Here is a 10,332-nt window from a genome sequence, read left to right as displayed (position 1 = left end):
ATATATATTTATTTATATATATATATATCCTAAGAAATGATTGATTCCTACATGGTGGTTTCTTGGAAGTCCAAAAGAGATACAAGGTCTGGCATTAAGAAATCAAATTTTCTGTATGAGATGGTACGCGGGTAAATTGTTATTGTTGTTGTTGTTGATGTTGTTGTTGATGTTGCTGTTGTTGTTATTATTATTATTATTATTATTATAATTATTATTATTATTATTATTATTATTATTATTATTATTATTATTATTATTATTATTATTATTATTATTATTATTATTATTATTATTATTCAGCACACCGCTTAGAATGGAACTCGGGCTAATTAGATATTAGATTTATAATACCGTGGGAAATTATGGAGTGAATTTTAGGGCTTATGAATCTAATATTTTCCTATCCTTCCTTAATGCCGGTTCCCATATGCTGCTCGTATCTGCACTCAGTCTGCTTAGGAGGTTGTTGTGTCCTAGTATAAGTGCTGCTTATTTTAGTTTTTGTATTTTCCAGTGGTGTTCTCTGTCTATTATTTTAACTTCATCCTACAGGGGGAAGTTGTCTCCATCGAAAAATACCTTAGGAATGTGATCCCAGGTTCGAAATTTCTCCAAGACATCTGATGAAAGCTGGAGGATATATCAGCCGAAACGTTGTGTTAACAACAAATAAGATGAAGACAAATATCCGTCAAATGTAAATAATGTAAATAATGTAAGGTGACTTTGTTTGCATTCTCCCGACAGCAACTGATGTCTTGTGAATATGAATGTTGCAGCGATCCTTCTGATGAAGTCATTAAAAATCACTTAAATGTTCGTAAGATCAAAAACAAAATAGAATCACATGCTACGAGGAGAAACCTGTTGCGGTGATTTGTGTGAGAGTGTTCGAGTCGAGCAGTAAAGTAGAATCTACCAACTGGCCTTTACTGGGGCAACGAACGCTTATACAATAATTCTCGCTTGACTCGTTGACAGACAAACCTAAAATACTTGAGGCTGCTTGGTTACTTAGCATCAGGGATCTCTTTATGATATGTGTGTTAAAATAGTGACGATTAAATACGTTGTATCCTCTGAGCAAGACATTGATATCACGTGATCTGACCTGGTGACATTCTGGATAGTAGCAGAATTCTATCGACTTTAGCGAGAGACGCTCTAGAAGCAAACAAGAAAATGGAAAATATATTTAGTTTCAAAGCACTAAAATAAACATCATTAATCAAAGACATTGGAATATATCCCAAATTTTCCATCAATGTTGATGCTATTTCTCTTTACTTTCAGTTGATTTAAAAAGCTAATTTTATCACATTGTTGGATAACAATCACACAATAGACATATCAAATGAAGGAACGTGATATATAAATATATGAATAGCAACGAAATGTTCTTTAAAACTATATTCCAATTACTTAGCATCTTAACAATTACTATTGAAATAATTCAAATATCTCTCAAACATTCTTGGCAAATTACACCAATTGTCTCTCTCACTCTATTTATTCCACCACTCTATCTATTCGAGTGAATATATATATATATATATATATATATATATATATATATATATATATATATATATATATATAGAGAGAGAGAGAGAGAGAGAGGGGGGGAGAGAGAGATAGATTGAAAGATAGATAGATAGATAGATAGATAGATATATATATATAGATAGATAGATAGATAGATAATTAGATAGATATATGCATTCATACATACATGTGTTCAGAAATATCTATGTGTGGATGTGTGTATTTATAGCCGACTAGCTCATTCTGTATCTAAATCACTGGCAATTTAGTTGATTTTAAATTGCTGTATAATTGTTATCTGCCATCATTAGATCTCTTTGAGGCGCGCAATGAAATAGAAACCAATTTTTCGGCACGATTTTTCCTTTCTTCAATTTTCCCCGCTATCAACTGCAATGTATTTTACTGGTGCTGCAAATTCCTGCGTAGGTTTCCATTTACTAACATCCGATGACGTCACAAAAGTTAAATGTTTTTCTGTGACGGATTCTATAACCACAACAACGGCTAAAGTGAATCATAAAAAAATACATTAACTATTTGATGCACTGTGGGAAATATGTCTTCAACAATACACACATATATAAATACATACATAGATACTTACTTATATACGTACCTACATACATACATACATACATTCATATATACATACATATATACGTACATATGCAGTTACTCTATCCAGATTACAAGTTCAGGTTTATACCGGCAAATAGTAGGGCCCTGGGATATGTAACACACTGCCTAAATACCAATCTTGAGGAATTACGATTCACAAAACCGGAAAGGAGGAAGCTAATTTCGAAGACTACAGATCCAGTCCATCCCCGAACCTGTAACAATCTGTAAAACTTTCCAGGAGTTTATCATGTCTAGATATGCAACCATATGAATGAGAATATTTACATAAGACATACAAATCTGCACATACACATACATCCATACACTCAAACGAAAATACTCTATTGTTGGTGTTGAAATTACAGTTAAGGAACATTGGTTCTAGGTTAGAAACCGCTTGTTTTTTCATTGGCAAGAAATCTTGAAATAAACTGGATAATGACATACATACATATATACATACATAAGACACACACTTGTACTTATGTACACAAACAAAATTAGACAGATATATGTTATAGTAAATAATACTTGATGCAGTCACAATGGAAAAAATTATTTCTTAACAAGAATTAAGTATTCTTTAAAAAAGAATTTTACACACCTTTAAGGAAGGTATTTTCATATAGTGCGTAACTTGCTCGTAAAGCGCATGCCTTCTTCAGTATTTCAAACATTCCTGTATATAGATGTATACATGTATATGTATATGTATTATATATACATACACACGCATAAGCATACATACATACACTTACACATACACATATATTGTTGCACTTTTATGCATATACATATATATGTATGTGTATATAGTAAGTACATATGTACATATTAATGTGTATGCGTCTAACATATGCATATACACATAGAAATAGATGTAAATATATATGTTTAATAACATAATGCACGTGTGAACATATAAGAGCAGATTCATACTCTCACAAACACACACACACACACACACACAAACACGTACATATCTAAAACGGAAACAATATATCGGACACAGTAATGTTGGATATTTATACACTGAGATCGTCATGTATATTTGCAACGAGACAAATGTTGAAGATATGTTGACGTCATCATTAAGAGCACAACGGAACGAGCTAATTGGTCGAATTAATACTTAATTGAAAAGCACCAAAATAAATGTTTATATATTTATATAGACAGATGAAAGTAAACGAACGGAAAAGCAAATATATTTGATATACAATGGAAAACTAATTATTTTTCTGTGCATACGACAAACATAAAATAAATGTATTAATTTCATAAGTTATAACACACATTTCTATACAAAGTACATATATACTGCTACATACACACTGGAAAATATCTACTATGCATGTGTAATTGTGTGTAGGTAAGTGTGTGTTTGTGTGTATTATATATAGATAGGGAGAGAGACAGAGACAGAGAGACATGCAAAAGACAGACAGACTGGTTGGGGGACATAGAAAGAAAGTCACATATACACACGTATATATTCATTTGTATAATATAGAAAAATATACATGAACGGTTATTCATGTATATGCATATATATACTCTCGCATGTGTGCACACACACGCACACGCACGTACAGTAGCGCGGTCGCATGTATATTATATATACATGTGCGTATATATAATATCATAAACATGTATATGTATATACATGTATATATATATATATATATATATATATATATATGCATATACATTCATATATATATATATATACATACATATATATACATATAAACATATAATACATAAATGTAGCTGTGTGGATATATATGTGGATGGGTGTAATTGCATACACGTTTATACTGTCGTTTGCTTTCATGCGCATGCTTGTATGTGTGTGCGCGTGCGTGCATGTTTGCGTGCGTGTGTGTGTGTGTGTGTACTTTGTGTGTGCATTCAAACACTAAATTAATGCACATTCTAGGTGTTTCTAATAAATTAATAAAGATCCTACTTTCAAATATGCGTATATTAAATTGATCTCGAATTTTATTGAATACTTATTATTTCTTTAATTTTGATGCCATCATAACAGAAAAATGTGTATGCTACCTTTTCATTGGTTACATTGAATATTGTTTTATAAATTAATCATGAGAAATGAGGTCGTACCTAAGATCTGTGCAGGCGAACTGACTTGTGATATTTCTATGGTTGAGGTTTAACTTCAACAATTACTGGTCGATCTCTATGTGGAATTAATAGATTGATGATGAGGCAAACGCGACTCTTCTTTAAATGGTTCAAAAGGATTTGCAAGTCTTAAAAGACCAAGGAACATTTCCACCCCCCTTCCATCAATTGTCGTGACTATCGCCCGCATTTTTCCGACTTATTTAATGTCCGTATGTTTCCTGCATCAGCCTTTAACCAAATAAGGTGACTATATATAAAATCTCTTCATAAAGCGTAGATGGTCTCACGCCGATTGTATAAATTCTGGCAGCAAAACAGTGTAAAGTATACTGCCGACTGGGATATTGATTCTAAACCCGCCATGAACCTATCATGTCGAACTGGATTTTCTGAAAAAAAAATATATATATCCTTGAAATCTTTTAGTAGTGCGGCTTGCCTGGTAATGGCGCTTCTCAAAAAACGGTCGCCTATACATGCATTACACCATAGCGTAATTCTTCTTATAACACCAATGAATTACGAAGTTGTTATTTTAGTTATTATGATAACACAGTGAAATAAAATGCACAAATATCAATTTGTTTCACAAGAGAGTGTGAAAATGTCAAGTGTGTCTATTGCTAATTTAGAATTATATATACTAAAGATTTAATTTTTTTATTCTCAAGTGAGATACTACACGACGTTGTCTCTCTAAAAATCATTGGTTTATACCTGATACCAAGTATAGTTTTCAGAACTAAATCCCACGATCCCCTCACGCTTATACTATTTAATCTTAGATTGTATTTAAGGCGGCATTTCTTCTGAGTTCAGATGTTGCCGGGTTCGATATTTGATTCCATCCTTTCGCGATTCGGTAAACTAAGTACCCTTTAAGCATTGGGGTCGGAATTGCTGGTTTTGTATCATAATTTGAAACAGATATTATATGTGTAATTTTAGGAATGTATAACATGCAAGTAATTTTAACAGGCGAATGCAATGTATCTGGATTTGTCCACCAACAGCCTTCTTCATGGTCTTTCAGCCTGCAGGAATTAGCCTATAATTCTATATCTTAATCACGCCCTATCATCTTAAATACTGGATAATATAGTGCTAGCTAAACTGTATTTGAATAAAAGCCTGGATTATTATAACTGGAAGTAATTGCAGACCTGGTACAAAATAACCATTTCTCTTATTAATCTTTGGAAACCTTACTGGTGTATTTCCCCAGATCCATTCGATGTGGAACTACTTAAATGTCTCTCGAAATTCTGATGGATTTGCAATAATATTCAGCTGAGTTATTCAATCAATTAGGAATTTTTGCTGAATATTTCGATTAGTGATACCTGCCAGTCATAGAATTACTTGACATTTAAATTCATTCCGTTGGCTTGAAGAGGTCAGTCGTGTTACAGACCAGTATTTACTTGTGTTGAGATTCTGTACATACTTCAGCTAGCATGTCACCGTCTAAGTGGTTATCTTTGCATTAAGAAATTTGTATTAATTGCTGCTGAATAAATACATTAATTCACAGCAACATAGCAGCCATCAGTGGCTAAACCAAGCAAGAAAGACATTAACGTAAAGAGGGGAAATTAGGGCGGCGGCGAGCATTGTATTAAATCATTCTGCATAGTGTGTCGCTAAGAATGAGATTGTCAACGTACAAAGTACAGGAGTGTTTTGACAAGGAAGACTGATACTTGCAGATTCGATAGAGAGGAAGCTCCTAAGCTTATTGCCTTTCCTGCCAATCACAATTATATAATATGCTATTTCAGTCAAGACGGAAAAATGAGGAAGTCGCTTCTTTTGAAATCGTCTCCATTCGTTTTTAAGCTTGAAAGTTGGTGCAATATTTTGTATTGGCACGATCAAATATGTATTCATATTGAGACTAGTTTTTCCTTAGAGGTAGAAATCTTAAACCCCAGGTGAATAAATAATTTTCATCAGGATACCACGCGCTAATAAGAGACGGTGGGACTGACTGAAACTTTAACAAACATCTTTTGTTCTATTTGTCATTGATATCGTTATATTTGGTGATTCTGTTCTTGAGGTGGAGGTCAGTTTGGGAAAGGAAGTTGAATGTAAATTATGAAGTAAAATAAACAACAAAAGCTGGAGCTTTAATCGACGGAGATGCAATTTCCATTGAGCAAAGCAGATGAGAAGTTTGTTGAATGCATAGCGGTCTACATAAATGTAATTGATTGGGAAATGGTGCAGCTTCCTTTCCATCAGTCACATCATCGATGGTATGCTGAGCCTGGTTTGGTTGTTTCGAGAGCATACCTCTATTTGCTTACATTTCAATAATCATCTGAAACAATCAGTGAAACCTGGTCGTGCTTCTACCTGGTTAAACTCTGTTAATGTGTGTAAGGAGAGGTGAGGGATTTTAACATCTGAGTTGTATAATGTTAATGATTGGGTTGCCTAGAGTTATGTTGTCTGCGTTGTGGTGATCTGTGAACGATTCCCATTTGGTGATTGTGTGCACCTTGCTACAGCCCTGGGTGTTGTAGAGGGAGGTTTCAACTTCATAGACATCTGACCTACTGCGATACCCACTTTGCCACTTGGAGATTTAATGTCTGGTGTGTTTGGTTATATACGAGTGGAAGAGATAATTCCAAAGGAATAAGAATCCAACAAAGTTCAGGTTGTGTAATTGATTTGGATTTCATTTCAACCAATCTCCTTGTAAATTGAGAAGAAGAGTTTGAACATCAAGAATTATTACACGTATTTGAATACCGAAAATACCCGGAGAGTGATAGCTTTACAGTGATACCCACGGAAGTAACGAAAAGAAAGTGCTTACGTTTAGAAGAATTTTGAGATTGTAGAAAACAATTTTAAGTTGAGAATAAAATGAAAACAGTGAGACAGAATAAGTCATATTTGGTTTAACATTTGGTGGTAAGTAAAGTCACTGTATAAATGAATTGCGTTTGACCAGGTAGTTTATTCGTATTTAATAGGTGCGGAACTACATGACTGTTCTGCATTTGATCACGCGTATATTCTGTCGGGGCTGATCTGGGCTGAGAAAAATTAGTCACTTCACTTTCGCCATAGATGAGCTCTTTCGGCTTTTGAGTCTTACTAAGAAATAGCAGCAGTGGCAGTAATAGCTCTGAAATAGAAACAAGTTATAGAATTACAAAACATTTTCTCACTAGTTGGTTAAGAATGAGTATTTGTGTGTGTTTTTTCACGTGCTGTGTATGTGTGTATGTTTGTGTGTGTGAAGTCGCATGGCGTAGTGGCTACTGCGTAGCACTCAAGATCCAGAGATTATGGATTTAATTCCTAGATCAGGTGGTGTGTTGTGTTCTTGAGCAGAGCATTTCATCTCACGTAGCTCTGCAATCGCTTCGACATCTGACAAATGGTACACTGCGCACTTGTTGAGCCAACACAGATTTGATTCAAGGAGCGAGAGCTAATGTACAGCACGTACACTTAATCACTAGTAACAAATCATATGTGCAGGTCCTTCGGCAAAAGCTAAACAGTCATATGTCGCCCTCGACGGGAGATTCAATCAGAGAGAGGGGGGGGAGAAAGAGATAAAATAGAAGCAGTGTCTGTGTGATAATTATTATCAACAACATTCTTGAAATATATATATGCTCTGTGTATTTACCGGTAGGTTGGGTATGGTGTGGTAAAGACAACTCTCACAAAGCGCAGGTTGTGAAAAGACCAGGAAGTCATAGACAGGTTAGATAACCCATCTGTAATATCAGACAGTTGTGCTTCGCTATCATTGTGGCTTTTGACACCCAGCGCTTTTGAGAGAGTCTTCTCTACCAAGCTAAAATGTAGTTTACAGGGAAACACACTTGCTGTGTGCGTTAAGTATATGTGGTTTTTAATGTTGATACATACGCACACACGTACGCATACACACATACACACATACACATATGCATCTATGTATTTATGTGTGTATGTATCATCGCGAAAGTTGTCTTTTGTTTCCAGATATTCAAAGTCTTGTTTACGTTGAAAGAAGTGAGAGAGGGAGAGAAGCTATATAAGGAAGGAAACAATTGGTGTTTTAGATTCCTGAGAAAATTGAAATGCTGTTTATAATGAACAAAACTGCAGAAGAGATCGTAGAAAGTTAATGCCCTCAGCACAAACAATTCTCATTAATTCGAGCAAAGAAATCCCAAAATATCTTAATATATTTGAATTTATAGGAATTATTTACTATAAATTCCATATTAAAAAAAGTATTGATAAAAGTCATATCAATTTAGAACAGGGAATGTGAATTGTAAATAGCCGGGAAGTCCGTGAACTAGGAACAGTGAATAGCACTGGTATACACTGAGTCGCAAAAGAAACACAAGAGGTGTATTTCTGTGAAAAATGTTTTCATTTCATTATGTCAGAGATTAATTTTTGATAGATCTGAAAAAGTCGATTTGTTGGGTGCACTTTCACCACAGTTTGTGGGTCGTTGTCATGTGTTCTGACAATGAGCGGATCCAGCACATCGAGATTGTAGGGCGTGACATGTTCAATACCATGTATGCCCTTCGTAGATGTTCAAAAATGCCATACACCGTCGGTACATGGAGTACAGTATCATGTCCGCGATTTAATGATACCGTCCTCAAATAAGAAACGAGTAAAAGTCTTGCAGAATGCTGTGCAAAACTCCTTCACAGTATTTGGTTACCTAATGTCATACAGTTAAGTGCACTTCCTACTAAATACACCAACAGAAATTCCGTCGTATCCGTAGAATGGAATGAACGACATTATTTATCTGATAGAATGAACAGCATTCTGTATTTTAAAATATTTCAATTGCTTCGTTACATTTTGATACTTGTAGTTCATTTGTGAGATATTGTGTAAGCATTATCAAGCATCCAAGGTGTAATTGCACCTCTTGAGGTGATTGTTTAAACAAGTCCTTCGTCCTTTCACTCAGTGTGAGAATGCATACCCCAAATGATATGTCATTTTCAGCAGTTTAGAGAGGAAACTAAATCCCTACATATAATGAGATGCAAATTACAATTCGAATCAAAACATAAAGTACAGAAATAAACAAGCAAAAAAGAAATCATTAGGGGTGATTCTAAATTGAACTTCTGTCTTCGTATCCAGATTATATGAGCTAGGTGTGCTTAACGGATCTAGTTGCACGCAAGCTTACGATCGATAAATAATAGTTTAACATTTTGACACAAATACAGCAATTTCGAGGAAGGAGGGAAGTCGATAATGTTGACACAGTGTACAACTGGTACTTATTTTACCGACCCGAGAAGGATCAAAGGCAAAGCCGACCACGGCGGCAATTGAACGCAGAACCTCAGCGTTTTGCAGAACGTACTAACGATTCTACCTGCTCACCGCCTTGCTTTGTATAAATAATAACACAGAACGGTCTGTACTAAATATATTAAATATATGTCTTTTATAAACATTTAATACACTCAGTACATTGATCGGTCAGCTTTTATCTATTGTAGACTGTATATTAACACATCTCTCTATATATTGTCATTGACGATGACACCATGGAGAATAAACTAAATACAAGGCAATATAACAGCCGTTTTAACATGTCAGGATACTAAATACTTTCAATGGAGGCATAAAATTATTACAAGATTTGCCGTGATTATTGCGACATTACATTATCGTGTAGTTATAAGGAAGACGAACAATGAGTTTTTGTTGCTGTTGTTGCCATTGTTGTTTAGTGACACGAGGGAGATATTAAATATATTGAGTAATAGATGTGCCAGATATAAATATATACTGGCTTCTGGGTTATGATTGTAATGGGAGTACACGCTAGGAAATGAAATATTCAATTTAAAGCGAAAACCAAGGCGAAAAGCGAATAAATACGCCGTGTGTGTGTGCATATGTATGTGTCCATATGTGCGTATGCATAAAAGTATGCATGTATGTATGTATATATGCATGTATATATATATATATATATATATATATATATAT

Source organism: Octopus bimaculoides, chromosome 6 (assembly GCF_001194135.2).
Source record: "Octopus bimaculoides isolate UCB-OBI-ISO-001 chromosome 6, ASM119413v2, whole genome shotgun sequence".
Lineage (NCBI taxonomy): Eukaryota > Metazoa > Mollusca > Cephalopoda > Octopoda > Octopodidae > Octopus > Octopus bimaculoides.
The sequence above is the reverse complement of the archived record's forward strand: the minus strand, read 5'-3'. Positions refer to the sequence as shown.